The 18112-nt window shown below is 42.3% G+C and overlaps 1 long non-coding RNA gene across 3 annotated transcripts in view; it reads left to right on the forward strand.

Annotated features, from left to right (window-relative positions):
• Positions 1–17844, forward strand: part of LOC122488087 — a 52725-nt gene extending 34881 nt beyond the window's left edge. The window contains exons 6-8 of one of the 3 annotated variants that reach the window (XR_006298566.1): positions 8297–8473; positions 15256–15644; positions 17364–17844. This is a non-coding gene — a long non-coding RNA (uncharacterized LOC122488087). The remainder of the gene's footprint in view (positions 1–8296; positions 8474–15255; positions 15645–17363) is intronic. The other 2 variants (XR_006298567.1, XR_006298568.1) reach the window with 2 other exon arrangements.
• The last annotated feature ends 268 nt before the right edge of the window (positions 17845–18112 follow it).

Consider the following 18112-nt stretch of genomic DNA (forward strand, 5'->3'; position numbering starts at 1 on the left):
ATGAAAAGGGGGAGGGGGACCAGGAAAAGCTCCCTAAAGGGAATAATTACTAGAAAATGCTATCCAAGTGTAAGGAAGTCGAGGTAGGAGAGCAGAGTTAGGAGAGAGGGAATGGTGAGCTAGGAAGAGAAAGGGAAGGCATGGAGTGTTAAGGGTATGTCTTTTTAAGTTTATTTATTTATGTTTGTTTATTTATTTATAAATGTTTGTTTGTTCATTTAGAGAGAGAACATGAGCAGAGTGAGGGGCAGAGAGAGAAGGAGAGAAAGAGAATCCCAAGCAGGCTCCACGCTGTCAGCGCAGAGCCTGACATGGGGCTCAAATTCACAAACCATGAGATCATGATCTGAGCCGAAATCGGATGCTCAACTGAATGAGCTGCCTTTTTAGGTATAGTTAATAAATCGATAGTGTTTACTGTAGCCAACCCTATGGAGTAGATAGCATTATCTACATTTTACAGATAGGGAAATTGAGGCTCCACGACACTAAGAAGTTTGCCCAAGGAGTTCAGTGTGGCTGCTCCTGCATTAAAGCGATTTTCTGTGTCATGACTCCACAGGCATTGTCAGGTTAGGAAAGCCAGAGTCCCCAAGAGCAGGAATCTCAGCACAGGGTTCGATGGATTGACTACCAAGATGGCACCTAGGTGGAGAACGAGGCACTCTGGTTCGAGTGTCACTGAGTGCTTCTTTGTCCTCAGGTGCTGGGCCCAGCCGCAGTCAATTCTCTGCTTTGTTTTCCCCCAAGCATGTCTCATTACCTTGAAACTTATTTTTGTCAACTGTTTGCTGAGTAAGGCCTTTTCACTTAGTTTAAACAGGAAACTGTTGTCAAGGTTCTACCCAAATTACCATACACTGTGGGGGAAAAAAAAATCTAAAAAGCAATTCTTAAGTTGCAGATTCATTATGATCCCCTCATGAATTAATTGAATAAAGCATAGTTTGAAGAACAATAACCAAGTTGAAAATAATTTGTTTCAAATTTGGTAATTTTGGTACCCCAGAAGTTACCTACTTCATTTGAGTGCTTTTGTCTCATGGCCATGCCCCCACCCCCACTCCTTTATTTCGTTGATGTTCTCTTGCTTTACAATTTCTCTTACTTATCTGGCTTACTTGACAACATTTGGTGAGACAAGGACATATCTAAGAATAGCTAATATTTGGGTAGCTTTTGAATTTTATGATCACATGCCTCTCTTGGAATGTTATAATTAAGAAACTTGTAAGTAGCAAAGTCTGCAAGGAGCCAAGTCATGCCATGTGCTTCCTACTCCCCTCAAAACTATTCATGTGGGAGAATTTGGTTTGTAATGACAATCAAGGGCTATCCTGAAGTGTCAGGAGGCAACTGAGAATTATAGACCACAGATGCCCTTTGATGTGATGTGATGTCATTCCTTCATCCATTCATCCAGCATTACTGAGTGCCAGGTCTATGCCAGTCCCAAGTGTACTTAATCTGCCATCAGCCGACAAACAGGTCCACAGACAGACAAGCTCTAAAATAGATGTATGTGTGAAGGACTGTCTGCGAGTGTCGGCAATGCTTTTTTAGAGAAAGGAAACAGTGCTGGCCCTTGAACATGAAGAAAGAGCAACAGAAAATTCTAGGCGAAGGGAACGTGCAACGTCAGAGGTATGGTCAGGAGGTAACAGGTTATGGGATACTCAGAAATTGTGGTAGCCAGCTTCCCATGATCCTCGTCTCCTTGGGGAGATGATTCATGCCCTTGTGTAGTCCCCTCCCACACCAGAGCAAGGCTGGCCTGTATGGTAGACTGTATAGTAGACTACTATAGATGTAATGGCATGTGACTGACAAGTCTAGTAAAAGACATTGTGTCTTCCACCTCGGTCTTTTGGATTGCTCATTCTGGGAGAAGTCAGTCGCCATATTGTAAGAACTCTGTGGAGAGGGCCATGAGGGAAGGAGGTAAGGCTTCTCGCTAACAGCCAGCACCAACTTGTCAGCCATGAGGGTGGACCACCCTGGAGGAAGTAGATCATCCAGCCTTCATCAAGGCTTCAGGTGACTGCAGTCCTAGCTGACCTCTGACTGCAACTTTAAAAGGGACTCTGAGCCAGAATTCCCAAGCCAAGCTGCTCCTGAGTTCCTGACAAATAGAAACCGTAAGATAATAAATAATTACTGTTGTTTGAAGCCACTGAGTTTTGGGGTGATTTGCTGCACAAAAACAGGCAACACCAAACACTTCAGTGCATTTCAGTCCCACCAGTTGCTCACACGTGTCCCCATTAATTGACCCGATATGCTAGTGCCGATGACCGTTCATAAGTCATGAATCCTTGGGCCATTCATGGGGTGATTCTGCTTGTGTGTTCAGTGCCAGAAAAAAGTCATTTCAGATATGGATTAGCATCCCTTCTTTGTTCCAACCTTTATAGAAAATGCAAACTATTTCAGAATATTTTACCTCTTCTTTCCCTTCATTTGTGATTTGGATAAGCAACGGTACCCAGAGGCTGAGCAAAAAGCAGCAAAAGAGGGAGAAACAATAGCTGTGACTAATCTATAGGCTGGAAAATCCACTCTGAATCACTAAGAAGGAATTAAGGAATCTGTGTGGCGTATGGTAGTTCAACCCTAGCACTTTTCCTTCTTGTGTGTTCCTGTGCCATGTCCCCAGACATTCCTGCCTGGTGCCTCAGAGAGTCCGTTTACCAGGCAGAGGTTGTTCCCGAGACAGGCCTGCTTGCTGCTGTTCTTGTATAGTTGTACCTCGCTAGTGGTCTGAGACCATTGCTCCTTTACTCTGACTCTTTCTAGCCCTTCCAGGATATGCCCACTCCCACCAGGGCATGCCCAGACTCAGGCCCACTTATCCCTAAAGATAGTCCTAATCAGAACAGAAATCCTGTTAGAGCTTCCAGCCCACAAGTTCATGAAGTCTGTCAACTCTGAGATCTGTTTTGCATGGGCAGGCTCTGGGCATACCTGAAGCCACTAATATGTATCATCCCAGTTTCTCTTCTCTCCTTGCCCTATGCCAGTCTATGTCTCAGGATGTGGCTTGTGCCTCAGTTTCTCTAACAAGCACTCTTGATCTCTACTTAGACTAGCACCATGTCCCACAATTTAGGAAGAAGTATGCAAGGTCCCCATGTTGCTGTGGCTCTCCATAATCGCTTCCTCTCCTTGAGGACTAGTTGCCGCAGCCCATCACCTCTTTCACAAACTGCTGCCTTGTAAGTAGGAGGAATACCTGGAACCACAATCTGGCTATCTGCCTGACTCTTTTCTGTGCCTTATATCACCCACTGCACAGGATTCTTCTCACAAATAGGAATTTCCTGGGTCATATTTGAGCTCATCAAAATTTTCAGACACTGGACAAGTCCCAGTCCTATCAGGTTTCCTGGCTGGCCCACAAATACACATATTTCCTCTCTTTGTTGCAAGTTGCCCAGACAAACCCTTAGATGTCCCAGCATGCCCTGCACTGGCACTCCATGAGTGATGACAACATCTTGACTTCCTGGGGTCCTTTGAAAAAGAAAATTGTTGGATTGAGGATTTAGTTCTTACTGCTCTTACCTTACCATCTAAGTAGGGATTTATTATCAAGACCTTTTTCGTGGAAGGTGAAGCAGGAACAGTGGTGAAACCAGATGAGGGGATGTGGGACCAGGATCCTTAGTGGCATGTACCCTAATTATCTATCTTGCGGGAGGATGCTTCCAGAACTCCAGAGTACTCTAGTTCTGTGGTGAGCCAAGTCATAGAGAGGGAATAGAGCAGATTTTACTGCCCCCATAATCTCCATTTGCACCTTTATGAAAGCCACACAAAATAAAATCCACATACAAGTAGTGGTATGGAAACGTAACTTCAATACAAATTCCCTTGTTGTCTTTGAAGGGTCAGTTTGTGGTTCTACTAAGATCCCTAAGCCTCCCCTGAAGAATCCACTGCTCCACACTTTTTTATCTCCTTCAAGAAAATGAGTCTTCCAGGTTCACTGTGCCTGGAATTCAGGACTTCTCCTGAGAAATTCTTCACTTGCCAAGACCCAGGTCAAAATCATCTCCTTAAACAACCGGTACCAATCTTAGTTTTCACCTCTTCTTTGGGGCTTCCACAGACCCTTCTTCATATCTCTATGATGGTGCCTTTTATATTTTATGTTAATTTATTTTGCTACAGAATTATACTTATAAGCTTGCTGAATCATGGAGGGTGAGCTTCACGCCTCATCCGATTTTGAAACCCTAGCAATTCACAAGTACATATTAGGTGCTCAGTTTTTAAAATGGTAATTGACCCTGGACGTTAACTTCAAGCCAGCACTCTCGTGCCTTTTGAAAGGCGGTATGACTTTGTCTTGTGTGCACGTGCCACCTCTTACCTATGTCACTTGACTCATTTAGTACCTGAGCCTGGAATGTCTCACACCCCCTTTGCCTGGCTAATGCCGGCTCACTCTTAAGACTTGGCTTAGGTACTACCCGTCAAATTTGGGAAGCCTTCCTTGACCCATTTAGGTTGTTTTTGACAATCCCTCTTAGGAACTGACGTAGAAAATTCCCTCTTAGGAACTGACGTAGAAAATTCCCTGTGAGCATACTTCTAAAGCTACTGCCCGTTGTCCTAGATTATCTGTATGTGATCGCTCCTTCGTGAGACTATGCGTCTCTGTGTAGCAACTCCCCATACACAGTTCAGTAACAAGAAAATGTTTATAGAAGAAGTCAATGAATGCATGGACAATTTTTGCTGATTACCAATCTTGACCCTTACTAAAATCTAGGAAAACCTGTCTACTGGGAAGATTAGTATCTAGTGGCAATTTTGTAAACCTCTGATCCTTAAGACCTCCAGATTAGAAACCACAAGAGAAGCTGAAGGGGGGGAGGGTATTCCTCACTCCTGCTTTCCAGCTCCTGCATTCACAGTTCTAGGCTTGAATTTAGAATGAGACGGCAGGAATGAATTGTGTCACATGCTGCTTGCCGTCAGTTGAATTCAATTATAATTTATTGATTGCTCAGGTCGTCAGAGGCCATCATCATAACCAAATGCCATGGCCTTATTATGGCCCCTGCACTCATTCATCTTGCACAAATGGACATTCACATACTGAGCAACTGTTGAGAAGGCCATTCCCAAGCTGTGCAGATTAATGCTGATTTCTGATTAGTCCCAGATTATGTCTCTGGGCTGACATTGTAACTGGCATTCTTCATTTAAGGAAAAAATGACAGCACAAGCTGTTATAGGGTTTGCATGACTTTCTTTAACTTTCTCAGTATGTTTCAACATTCTTTTCACTTTCCTCTAAGACTAGGACAATTTTTGCCTTTTTTGCCACATTGGTTTTTCTTCTTTTAAAAGATCTGGTTATAATTGGGTATCAATCTCTGTTGTCCTCTAAATTTTATTGTCATTTAAAAATGGGAATATTGGGGCACTTGATAGTCGGTAGAGCATGCAAGTCTTGATCACAGAATCATTAGTTCAAGCCCCACGTTGGGCGTACAACTTACTTTTTAAAAAAGGAGATCTTAAACAAATAAACAAACAAACAAATAAAATGGGGTTATTTCTGTTCTTTTTTTTTCCTTTTAAAAATGTACAATAGCAAAATTGAGATTGTTTAACCACTTTATGACATATAAAAAGCCATACATATTTACTGCATAAAATGTGATGGGTTTAGGTAAGTATACACCTTGGAAGCTATCACCACTATCAAGGTTGTACTCATACCCATTGCCTCCCCAAGTTTCCTCCTCCCACAAAAATGAAATTTACGGACTATATAATAACATACATAGATATTATATTTATCTAAAATACCAGTTCTGTATTCACAGAGGGATAAATTCATTTAATTAAGAAATAAGGTCTCTGAGTGTTGTTTGTTCTCTGTAAATGTTAACAGATGAATTGGAATTTACATTTTGCAAGTCGATGTTTCTTACTAAGAAGCTTTGCCATCTAAAAAGCATTTCCTGTTCTGTTTCCAGTTAAAGTGTTGCAGTCTGGGGCTCTTCCCGTGATAAGCACTTTCCAATCACAGTGAACATGTTCCAGGTGGCCTTGTTTGGTTGTAAGGGACGGAGGGTAATCTCAGAATAACTCAGATAAAGAAAGCTTTATTTTACTTGGCAGGAAGCTCAGCATCATTGCACCTCATGAGAATAGGGCTGGAACTCACTCAACTGCACGGCACCTGCTTCTCCCTGCACATCTGCTAAATGCTTCTCTCTCTACCAACTGGCATCTTCTTCCTCTGCTCTTCTTTCTTGTGTGTTACATACCGTATTTTGAATTGCTGTGCCCCCAACTCAACATCATGAAGTTTCATTTACCATCTAGCCCTATGTCTCAGGTTCAAAATTGTCTATATCTAAATTCCTAAGAATGGAATCTGACTCACCCAGCCCATCTTTCTGAGCCAGACCTCGCAAGTGATTGGCCACTGGCCAGCTTGTACGTACCTCTCTGGGTAAGAGGTTGAGCCTTGCTCCAATCAGCTGTGACAGTAGTGGGGGAGGGGGGGTGTCATACAATATGAACATGACTTGGTTAGGCAGAGAAATTGAAAATGGAAAAGTGCATCACAAGGAGGTAAGGTTGAAGTATAAATTTATCCGGAGATTTGCTTAGGCATGAAAACAATGTTTCTTTGTGCCTGTATCGTCTATCTGCATGGATATCAGGACAAGTGTAGTCATCACTCACTCCTCATGACCTGCAAAGACTTAAGATCCTCCTACCAAGAGGTTTCAAGAGACTCGTGCAGAAAAAAAACAGAACCGGAACCAATGTTGACTTCCTGCCAATACAAAAACTTGCTTGAAAGTGACAGAATCTCATTTCAAACCAGCTTAAGCCAGAAGGTTTGCTGCCCACACAACCCAATTACAGAAAGAAAGGGATTACAGCTGACCTCAGAAACCCATGGAACAGGGCTCCGATGCTCTCTGTCTGCCAGGAATCTCAGTCTCCACCTCTGGCCTCTGCATCCCTCCATGTGGGTTTCAAACCGAAACCCACCGAACGATCCTACCTAGAGCGTTTGCTCAGGGCTCTACCGCATCCTTGAAGATTTGCCATCAGAGGTGAAAGAAGATTTTAAAAATCCTGGAGAAGGATGCTGATTGATGCAGCTTAGTCATAGTTCTTCAGAGAGACAGAACAAGCAGGATGCATATACGTGTGTGTGTGTGTGTGTGTGTGCATGTATCTCCAGAGTTTTATTTTAAGGAATTGGCTCACCCAACTGTGGGTACTGACGAGTCTAAGATTTGTAGGGCAGGCTGGCAGACTGGAAATTTAAGGAAGAGTTAATATTGCAGTCTTGGGAGAGGATTTCTTCTTTGGAAAACCCCGGGTTTTGCTCTAAAGGCTGATTTGACTGATTCAATGAGGCCCACCTACATTATAATCTCCTTTAATTAAGGTCAGCTGATTTTAGATATCCATCATGTCTACAAAATACCTTTATAGCTACATATAGATTTAACATACAATTTAATAACTGAGTACCATAGGCTAGTCAAGTGGACACATAAAACTAATCATCACACGTGATCATCCCTTGGTCCAAGTAATGGTGCAACAGAGGAATTGGGGACTGTGATTGGAATAGTTTGGGTCATTTTCCTACCCATATGGTGCACATAAGTGGGGACTCAGTTAATAGAAATGGATTTAGTATATATATGAACACCTATAAACCCATTACCCACCCTCAGGGGTTTATCCATGAGTACGCCCTTTTCTTGTATTCAGGCCCTTAGTGAGTTGGATGATGTCCACTCACACTGGTGAGGGCGATCTTCTTTACTCAGCATACCAACTCAAATGTTAACCTCTTCTGGAAACACTATTATAGACACACCCCAAAGTAATGTTTTACCAGCTATCTGAGCATCCCTTAGCCCAGTCAAGTTGACACAAAACATTAACCACCACAGCAGTGATAAGTCTCAGAAGAAATTAAAAAGGAAGACTACGATGGAGAATGGCTTGTGGGGGTTGAGCAACTTAAACTGAGTGGGAGACCGCTTCCCTGGGGCATGTTTGAGTCATGATGGGAAAAACAAAAAAGAGTTTCCCAAGTAAAGATATGGAGAATCTATGGACAACCGCCTAGCCTATCTCCATTTCCGTGTGAATATATATGTATATAAGCGGATCACTCATTGTTCTGCCTCCTTGTATCTTTTTCTTACATGTTGTCTGGACTCGCAGTTTTTTAGGAACATTAGATTTAGCTCCCATACTGATGGCATTTACTGGGTTCATTTTTTTTTTAAAGTTCATACTCCTAAAGGAGATAACCCGATTGGCCCAGCTCCTGCCTCCTCAATATGCTGACCACCCAATGAGTTCACTGCTCTTGGTCATATGCACCACTTTTAGTCTGCTCAGCAATGGAAGATGTGGAGAAGATCTCATGTTCAGAACGGACTGTGCATTCAGCAGGATGGCACAGGTGAGCTGTTTTGGCTGAAGAGTGTTCTTGGGTGCAAGCACCATAATTGAAATATCTGAAGTAAGCACCTACTATGTGTCTGCTACCATATTAGAGATGAATAAGACATGAAGTTCACATCTAGTGGGAGACTCTACATGGCATCGCTTTCAACACGAATATGTCTTGACCTCCCTAGTTGCCCCGGTGTCTCCTTTATACATTATTATCCTGTTTCCTCTTCCCTTTACTGCTTCTATGTCTGCATATCTATCCCATTCTACTGGAAACTGAAACCAATACAGTATAAGTGAATTGCCCAAAGTCAAGATCTTCTAACTTTTAGCCCAAGGCTATTTAAAGGGTAGTTTACAGACGTGCAACATTGCTTGGGACATGTGAGAAACACAAATTATTAGACTCACTGAATCAAGTTCATCAAGATATCAGACTTACTGAATTATGTTCCCTGGGGGTGGGGTCCAGGAATCTCTTTTAATACGCTCTCCAGGTGACTCAGTCACTGCCAAAGTTGGGGAATCATTGTTTTAGGCTACTCATCTTTGCCTACTCCACAATGCTGGGTATTAGTAAACTTTGGTTTGATCATTTCATTGTCCAAAACTGTCTCAGAAGAACTTCTTCAAAGATTTTGAGTGCTCTGTTCTGGGTTGTAAGGCATCCCATCACACCAGCCAATCAGCATCTGCATTGCCCTAAGCTGATGGTTCTCAGCTGGGGATGATTTTGTCCCACAGGGGACGATGTCCATAAACATTTTTGGTTGTCACAACTTGGGTGTGGGTGACACTACTGGCATCTAGTAAGCCAAGGCCAGAGATGCTGCAAGAATCCTATACAGTGCACAGGACGGCTCCTCACAACAAAAAATTATCCAGCCAAGAATATCAATATTGTTGGGGGTGACAAACTCTGCCCTAGAGGATCCTAAACAATTGATAACCACGATGCCTCAAGATGACATTTTGACCTGTTTTTCTCCTCTTCCACTGCTCAAGTTATTAATAGCCACTTGGAAATGGCTTAGTTTGCTTGCTAGGCAGAGAAGTGTTCTGATTTTGAAGTTGATTCAGCAAAAGAAACTGCCACTTGATAGTGGAACCACAATATATCACTCCACAGGCTTCCATCGTCTTCCTCTTCTTTTTTTTTCTCAACATTTGGAATGTGTCAATAGCACTCCTATTAGTTCACATAGGCATGTTATACATTTAATAAAATGCATGGCCTTTGAAAGTCATAATGTCCCCACCAGGACTTGTATATGATACCATATAATTTTTCTTGAAACTGGGATCTGGCTTAGAGAATGACTTCAATTTGTTTTCCAGAAACATGTGACACAAATCACTATTTCACTGGCTCTGATCACCAGACCATTGCTGGCCAGCAATAAATGTTTCCCAGGCTATAAACATTTTAGTACGGAAAGTTCTTATTTTTAAAAGCTATAAACTGAAACGGCGACCCTCGACAGGCAATGAAACTTACAACATTACTTGTTGAAGTTCTAATTTTTACTGTACTTTAGCAATAACACAAATAATTGGATTGAGAAAATATACGTTAAATAATGCCTGTCTTAGCATGGTCTTCCCCAAAGGAGAATCTGAGGTGAAGGTTTATGATGGATGAGTAGTTTTATCTGAGAATTTGATTGCAAGGGACGAGGAAGGGATGGGGGGAAGGAGGGAAATCTCACACAAGCCTGCACCAGAAGTTGGCCACCCAATGGACGACCAGTCACTTCATAGCATGAGTCCTTGAGAAAGCCTATAAAACGTATCCCAGAATCATTGGTCTGGATAAGCAAGGGGAAAGCTTTTGTGTGCTAGCTGCTGGTCTCATCAGTCAGGGTTGTTTTACAAGATGTCTGCTTCCCCAAATATCATTTGTGAGTGGTAATTGTTCTAGAGATGCTGAAGGATAGGAACCGAGAGGGGCCTGAAACAAGAAAATATTAGGCTGCACCTGTAAGGAACTTGTTTTTTTTTTTTTTTTAATTTTTTTTTAACGTTTATTTATTTTTGAGACTGAGACAGAGCATGAACGTGGGAGGGTCAGAGAGAGAGGGAGACGCAGAATCGGAAACAGGCTCCAGGCTCTGAGCGGTCAGCACAGAGCCCGACACGGGGCTCGAACTCACGGACCATGAGATCATGACCTGAGCTGAAGTCGGCCGCTTAACTGATTGAGCCACCCAGGTGCCAAACTCAACCTAATTTAAATATGCCATTTGGGGCGCCTGGGTGGCTCAGTCGGTTAAGCGGCCGACTTCAGCTCAGGTCATGATCTCACGGTCCGTGAGTTCGAGCCCCGCGTCGGGCTCTGTGTTGACCGCTCAGAGCCTGGAGCCTGTTTCCGATTCTGCGTCTCCCCCTCTCTCTGTCCCTCTCCTGCTCACACTCGGTCTCTCTCTCTCTCTCTCTCTCAAAAATAAATAAACATTAAAAAATTTTAAATTAGGTTGAGTCATATTACCCATACATGTGAAATAAATATATGATGAATATATATTTGTCTGAGGCATGTCTTATACATCCATAGTATCTATGTACTTATCAATATACACCCCTGTAAGTATAGGTACATGCATGGCACACACACATGTACTCATATACATTTGCAAATATAATTAATAAGTATATAATTCAAATAAGTATTAAGGCACACATTAAATACTTACATAATATTTTATAATGATAATAGAAATTTTCAATATTTTTCTTACCTACAGCTTTGTGTTGCCTATGAAGTATGGTCACTCTCATTAATTTGAAGAGAATTACCATTTGACATTGAAATGTATGACTGTACTTCCTTTATCTTAAGTTTACTTATTTATTTTCAGAGAGAGAGAGGGAGGGAGGGAAGGACAGTGAGGGAGAGAGAGAGAATTGCAAGCAGGCTCCGGCTCAGTGCAGAGCCCGACGCAGGGCTCAAACTCCCAAACTATGAGGTCAAGACCTGAGCCTTCAAACCAAGAGTCAGACGTTTGACGGACTGAGCCTCCCAGGTGCCCCTGGTGTACTTCCTATTGGGAGTCCATGGCAAAGGGTGTCTTTCTAGGGGGTGTTATCTTCCTGTATTCTTTGGCTAAGATATTGAATATGGACTCTTCCTTCTGCTTAGAGTTAAAATCTGACTACTTCTGTTTAAACTCTGCCTATACAACACACTAGTTGTGACCCTGGGCAGGTTGTTTAACTTTTCTGTACTCCAATCTCCTCACCAGTAAGATGGACACAATAATAGCACCTACTTCATGAGATTATTATGTGAACAAATTAGTTGAACTTGAAAATACTGAGGTTGGGCTTGGTTCATAGTAGTCGTTCCTAGCGTCTTAAGTAGTCATAGCTAATAAATGTTAGCATTAATTACTTTTACACGTGCATACCAAAACTATGTGGAAGGAGATGGAAGAAAAGATAGGATGGAATTAGTTGGCCTTCTTTTCTTGGGTCATTTCCCACCAATAAGCAATCTCCAATATATTCGCAAGCTGAGCACTTTAAATTGCGTGCCTTTTGTTTATTTGTTTTTTAAGTTCTTTGCTTCTCCTAAGTTTTGTTCAGAGATAAGCTTGTAACGTGTTTTAGGGAGCATTTTGTGTGTCATTTGAGAATTGCTGAGTCAGACGAGGAAGTTACTGAATGGATCAGAGCCATTTAAAATAAAAATCCAAGAACTGTTAAAGACAAACATGTGTTCAGTAACTCCTGATGAGTGGAGTGGAGCTCACACTTGCATCCATGCGGCCAGAGGACAGGGAAAGTGTCGGATAAGACAAATCAGAGATGTTCCCTACATACCTACTCATGCTAAGTCCTGCGCTAAGACAGTACGTGCAAAGCTAGGTAGGAGAGTTCCTAACACAAGGAACTCACAGCCTAGTAACGCTGCTACTTTGTGTTTACACAAAAAGTATAAAACAAGTATATGAACCAAATGTATATGAACCAAAGTATATGAACCAAACCTAAAACCTGTTTTAGGTTTCAAATGAAACAAAATCAATCAATCAGTAGATGTTTTGTCTAAGTGGTCTCAGTATAACTTTAGCCAAACGAATGACTTGTACGAAAATATGATCCAAGGAGGATTATATGGGGTTTCAGAACTCGTTCTTAAGAATGTCCTGGCTCGAGTTCATTATTAGACATAGAGGGCTATCGGGAGCCATATGTAGGCTATGCTCTCCTCCTACAGAGAAGGAACAATAGTCTAGTCTTAGTTCTCGAGAATGAAGGAGGATGTGAAGAAGATCCCAGAGGGGGATGGGAAAGAGGATTGGAACGGAATAAAAGTTCTACGGCCCTTACAACCGAAACACTTACATTCCGTCTGTCTGAGGCAAGAAACATCAAATTCACTGGGTACCTACTATGTGCCGGCTTGCCGACCTCTTTTTTAAATTTTTTTTTTTTAATGTTTATTTATTTTTGGGACCGAGAGAGACAGAGCATGAACGGGGGAGGGGCAGAGAGAGAGGGAGACACAGAATCGGAAACAGGCTCCAGGCTCCGAGCCATCAGCCCAGAGCCTGACGCGGGGCTCGAACTCACGGACCGTGAGATCGTGACCTGGCTGATGTCGGACGCTTAACCGACTGCGCCACCCAGGCGCCCCTTCGACCTCTTTATACATTTCCAAAGTGAGATCTTTAACACTGTAGAAGGTTAAGTCAGCAATCTTTAAGAGATCGATAAGATAATACAATAAGTAGTCAGAGCGGAATTGTAACCCCTGCTTACCCAACATTCACATCATGAGATTGCCTTTTCTGTAGGCGTGAAAGAGTGAACACCAGCTTGCCAAATACGCAACGGCCTTTTAGATCCAGCTGGTCAATGACAGGGTGAGGCCATCAGCAGTGACTTGGGGTCAGCCATTTTTTGAGCCCTGACACTGACAAAAAAATGCGCTCGACGTACCATGAGCTTGACAGGGCATGCAAAACAGCTGAAACCAATTAGAGACATAAACTAGGATTTTCTGGCCAACTCCAAAATAAATAAATTGTATGCATAGCCATCCACAACTTGGAGTGGGAACCATTTATTGAATCAAGTAATTGCCTCTCAGTGTCTGTAGCAAGTTAACTACCTAAGGAAAATGAGACAAAAAGCACCCTGAACGAAATGCATCTGTTTATCCCATCAAGCAGACTTTTAATTGCAGCATGTCCCTCTGCCAAATATCTTTGACATTTAAAGGTTGGTGGTCAAGTCTATACTTAAGACTCATGTTGACAAAAGCTTACATAAGACAAAGAAATGAACTACTAATGGTAAATAATGTTAAGAGAAAACAGAAGAGTGGGGATAATGCAGTGCATAGTCTCTCTGTCTTCTATATAATATTGGGCCAAGCCCACAATGCCTTCTTTCCAGAAGTACTGGGGAGGGAACAGAGATTTTTCATCGGAATCCTATCTGTCACTGCTCTGCAAGCTTGGGGAGACCCTCAACCTCTCTGCTCCAACTTTCCTCATTCAGAGGTAATTAGTAGTCATTTGTACACTTTGTACATGGCAGAAATTTTTACGTGCATAACCTCATTTACTTACTGTATGCATTCTCCCACAAATTCTGTCATGATGATGATACTGTCCCTGCATTTCAGGTAAAGAAACTAAGGTTTAGAGAATTTTTTGCTCCAGGTTATGATGAGAACCCAGGTCAACCAACCTCAAATTCCATGCACTGCCCATCAGAGTGTGTTGGTTCTCGCCACTCTGATAAAATCCAGTTTTTCTCATTTCAAAGTAAGGAGCAATCAGCTGTTAAGACTGTCCAAACTTGACTTTCTTCTTAGTGAACTTTGCTCCACCAGCATCAGTCAACTATTTTGATTTAACTCCACCCCTCCCCACCACCATGATATGGAACATTACAGCCTTTGATTCTATGTTCTAAACTTTCTCTTTTTTTCCATTCTGCACCCTACGGCCTTAGTTCTGAGATTGTCTCCTAGATCTGTACGAGAGTCTTTCCTGGCCACTGCTCTTTCCACAACCCCCTCTAATCTATTCTCTTCATGCTGGTGACTGCTTGGCTTTCTGGATTAGGACTCTGTCTGCTGTGAGAAACCCTTGAATTACTTTCCTCCACCCTCCCAAGGCAGGTGTCACACAGCCACTTGTCATCTCATCCCAGCCCCAACAATAAGTCAGCTGCCCCCAGTTCTCCAGGCATCCTGTGCTTCTCCATGCCCCTGGGTGGTCTGCCTGGAACCCTGGTGTCCCTTTATCCAAGAACGGACTTCATCCTTGAAATCTCAGCTAGTCCTCAGGATGTTCTTTCCCCTCGTTCTCCTCCTTACTAGCACCCCTTCTCTCCTTCTGCACGGATCTATTACAGGCCCATGATTGTCAATGCACAAGGGTTACAGCGAAGGGTTCCCTGAAACTGATAAACAAGGGAAGAAAAATGATTCTCTGGGAGTTAGACCTCAAAACCAACACATAAAGGATCAAAGCAGCTAAGTGCAAAGTCATCTTAAGGAAACAAAATATTTCCCAAGCTTAGAAGATTAGGCTATAATAAATCTGACACCCTAGGGGCAGGATTTGCTTCAGAATTCAGATTGTTTTTTGTGATACAAGGTAGATACCACATGTTATATAATATCCTTAGCATAATGCACTATGAACATTTTCAATATTTGTGGAATGGAAGTATGAGTCTCACACTAGGAACATAAATGAAGATTATAAATAGCTTCATGTTATTTCAGGTCATATTCTCCCTAAACTTCCTACAACTTTTGTTTTTCAGAGATTTTGGTATTTCAGAATTGCGGATAATGGAATGCGGATGTGAATATCTCTAAAGAAAGAAAGAATCATAGAGGGGAGAAGTGAGCCATGGAAGTGTAGAAAAGGGAGAAGCGTGGAGAACATGTGAGCAGTGACCAGTCAAGCACTACCCAGAAAGAGGCAGGATTTACTATATTCTGATTCCATTGTCAAGGCCAGCGTTGTAGAAAGAAAGAAAGAAGTGCTGAGCTCTCTCAACGGAGATCACTAAACAGTTGGCTCATTTGAACAGTATTTTTCTACTCTTGTACTCCCCAAGCCACTGGACAATTATCAATCCTGGCATATATAAAATATCACAGAAGAGAATAATCTTTTCACAACTTTGGGTTCCTACTTCTGTAATAGGTATGTATGTGTATATACATAAATATATATGCATATGTTAAATTAATACTCTGACCCTATGGTTTTACATATCAGTCCAGCCCTGGGAGATATATTCCTCCCTCTGTTTATTCATTTGTCAAGTATGTACTAAGCGCCTTGATGAGCAGTTGACTCAAAGCCTAGCCTTGGACCACACACAGAAATCTGCTGATGTAATGGATGTGATTGCCCTGTGAGGTTTGCTAAGAGTCATGCTGCTGGCGTTTCCGTAACATTTCAGGCTTAGCCTCCCTGGGTAGAGGCACCTGGGAAGTTTCTTCTAATATTTAACTTTCTACAGTAATCACATTTATTTTCTTTATAATAGGTTAGTAATTATTTCCCAGTTTTCAAAGTGCGAGTAATGTTACTTTTTGTGAAAGTGTCCTTAACTAAGAATTGATTTGATTTTCACTTCTGCCTTCCCTGGACTGTCAAGAAAACAAAACTCAAAACCTTATGTAGTCCACGGTGTCATTGTAGAGGGTTCAGGAGATGAGGGGAGGGGTTTGGCAGTCTGACTTCCAAACCCAAGAATTAAAGATCCCTGTTTGTTATCACTGTCACCACCATATAATGCCACTGTCCCTCTGACTTTTCATTGTCTCTCGGCTGACTGCCAAGGCTTGTGAGGTCCCACGCAGGAGGATGGGTTTCCATTAAGAACATTCTCATTCTTCTTATTTAGGAAGCCAAGTCTGGGACACCAAGTGCCCAGTCCTTGAAGAACCCACCCACTCACTATCCATTTAGTCCAAAGTCTGTTAGACTGGATGGAAAAGAAGTTGTAATCTCCTTTGCTCATCTTAATGCTAAGGAGCTACTTTTCTTTGAAATCCTTAAAAACACAAATTTCCCCACCTACCACCCTTGGAAAAGAAATCCAAATTCTCTCAAGGGATCTAGAAGCCTCAAAGACTCAGGGAAGTTTCTATATTCAAACATGATCTATTCTTTTCATGTCTTAGGGGAAATAAACCTGAAAAGAGTATTTAATTTATTTATTTGCCTGGAAATATTATTTCTATTTATGATCCCAGCAGGAAACATCTGGCATAGTCAAATCAGGATAATTTGAAGAAGACAATTAAAGGACTGTTTACAAAGGTATAGCCGGTATGTTGGGAAATTACAAGGTGCATTAGTTATTTATTGCTGCATAACAAATTGCCTCCCAAGCTAGAAGCTCAAAACAAGTATTTATTACCTCACAGTTTCTGTGGTCAGGAACTCAGGCACAGCTTAGGTAGTTATCTGCGGCTCAAGGTCTCTTGTGAGATTATAGTCAAGCTATTAGCTAGTACTGTGGTCTCATCTGAAAACTTGACTGGGGACAAACAGGTTCCTTTCAAACTCACATAGTTGTGGACAGGCCTTGCTTCCATGTCGTGACGGCATAAGGCTGTTCTGGGGCATAACAGTTGGCTTCCCCCAGGCATGTGATTCAAGTGAGAATGGCCAAGATAGAATTCATAGCCTTTTCATACCTTCATCTCAAAAGTGTCATCTTAGCTCTCCTGTGTATTCTGGTAGAAGTGAGTCAATAAATCCAGCCCACATTTAAGAAGAGGGGATTATACAAGGGTGTGATTACTGGGAAACAGAATCCCTGGGAACCATCTTGGAGGCTGCCTACCCCAATGAATGGATTGTGAAGTCTTCCAGGGTTAGTTACAGATGAACTGTTTTCATCCCCAGGGCAAAGAGGCAAGGGCAGAGAGCAGTCTACATAACTTGGAAGGATAGTGTCGTGTGGAGAGGGCAGACCTGAGAGACACTGTGCCCTTGGGTCAACGGAACAGACATCTCCAGATGACCCCAGAGAGAGGAAGCAGAGGTAATAAATACCTTGACTTCTTCCTTTTCTCTCTTTCCATCTCTTGGTGGGCCACTAGACTAGCAGAACCCAATCAGATGCCATGAAGCAAGGGAGCACATTGATGTGGTCCATACAAGTCAGCCTGCCAGAGCAGAGAGTGCGTCTGGATGGGTAAATAGCAAATATTGTCACATTATACTCTAGTAGCTGGAAAATTTCCCATCAAGGACTTTCACATTCTGGGGAATCTTTATTTAAAAGGTTCACTTGAAGGGCACCTGGGTGGCTCAGTGGGTTGAGTGTCCAACTCTTGATTTCGGCTCAGGTCATGATCTCAGGGTTCCTGCTCCGAGTTCCTGCTAAGTTTGAGCCCTGCATCTGGCTCCATACTGACAGTGTGGGGCCTGCTTAGGATTCTTTCTTTCTCCCTCTCTCTCTGGACCTCCCCCCATGCTCGCTCACACGCTCACACACACACACACACACACACTCTCTCTCTCTCTCTCTCTCTCTCTTCTCTCTCTCTCTCTCTAAATAAATAAATAAGCAAAAAAGGTTCATTTGAATTATTATTTGTTTTTTAAGCCTGATTGATCTTAACAACTACATTACAGATTTTTAGTCAGTG

Source organism: Prionailurus bengalensis, chromosome A2, assembly GCF_016509475.1.
Source record: "Prionailurus bengalensis isolate Pbe53 chromosome A2, Fcat_Pben_1.1_paternal_pri, whole genome shotgun sequence".
Classification (NCBI taxonomy): Eukaryota; Metazoa; Chordata; class Mammalia; order Carnivora; family Felidae; genus Prionailurus; species Prionailurus bengalensis.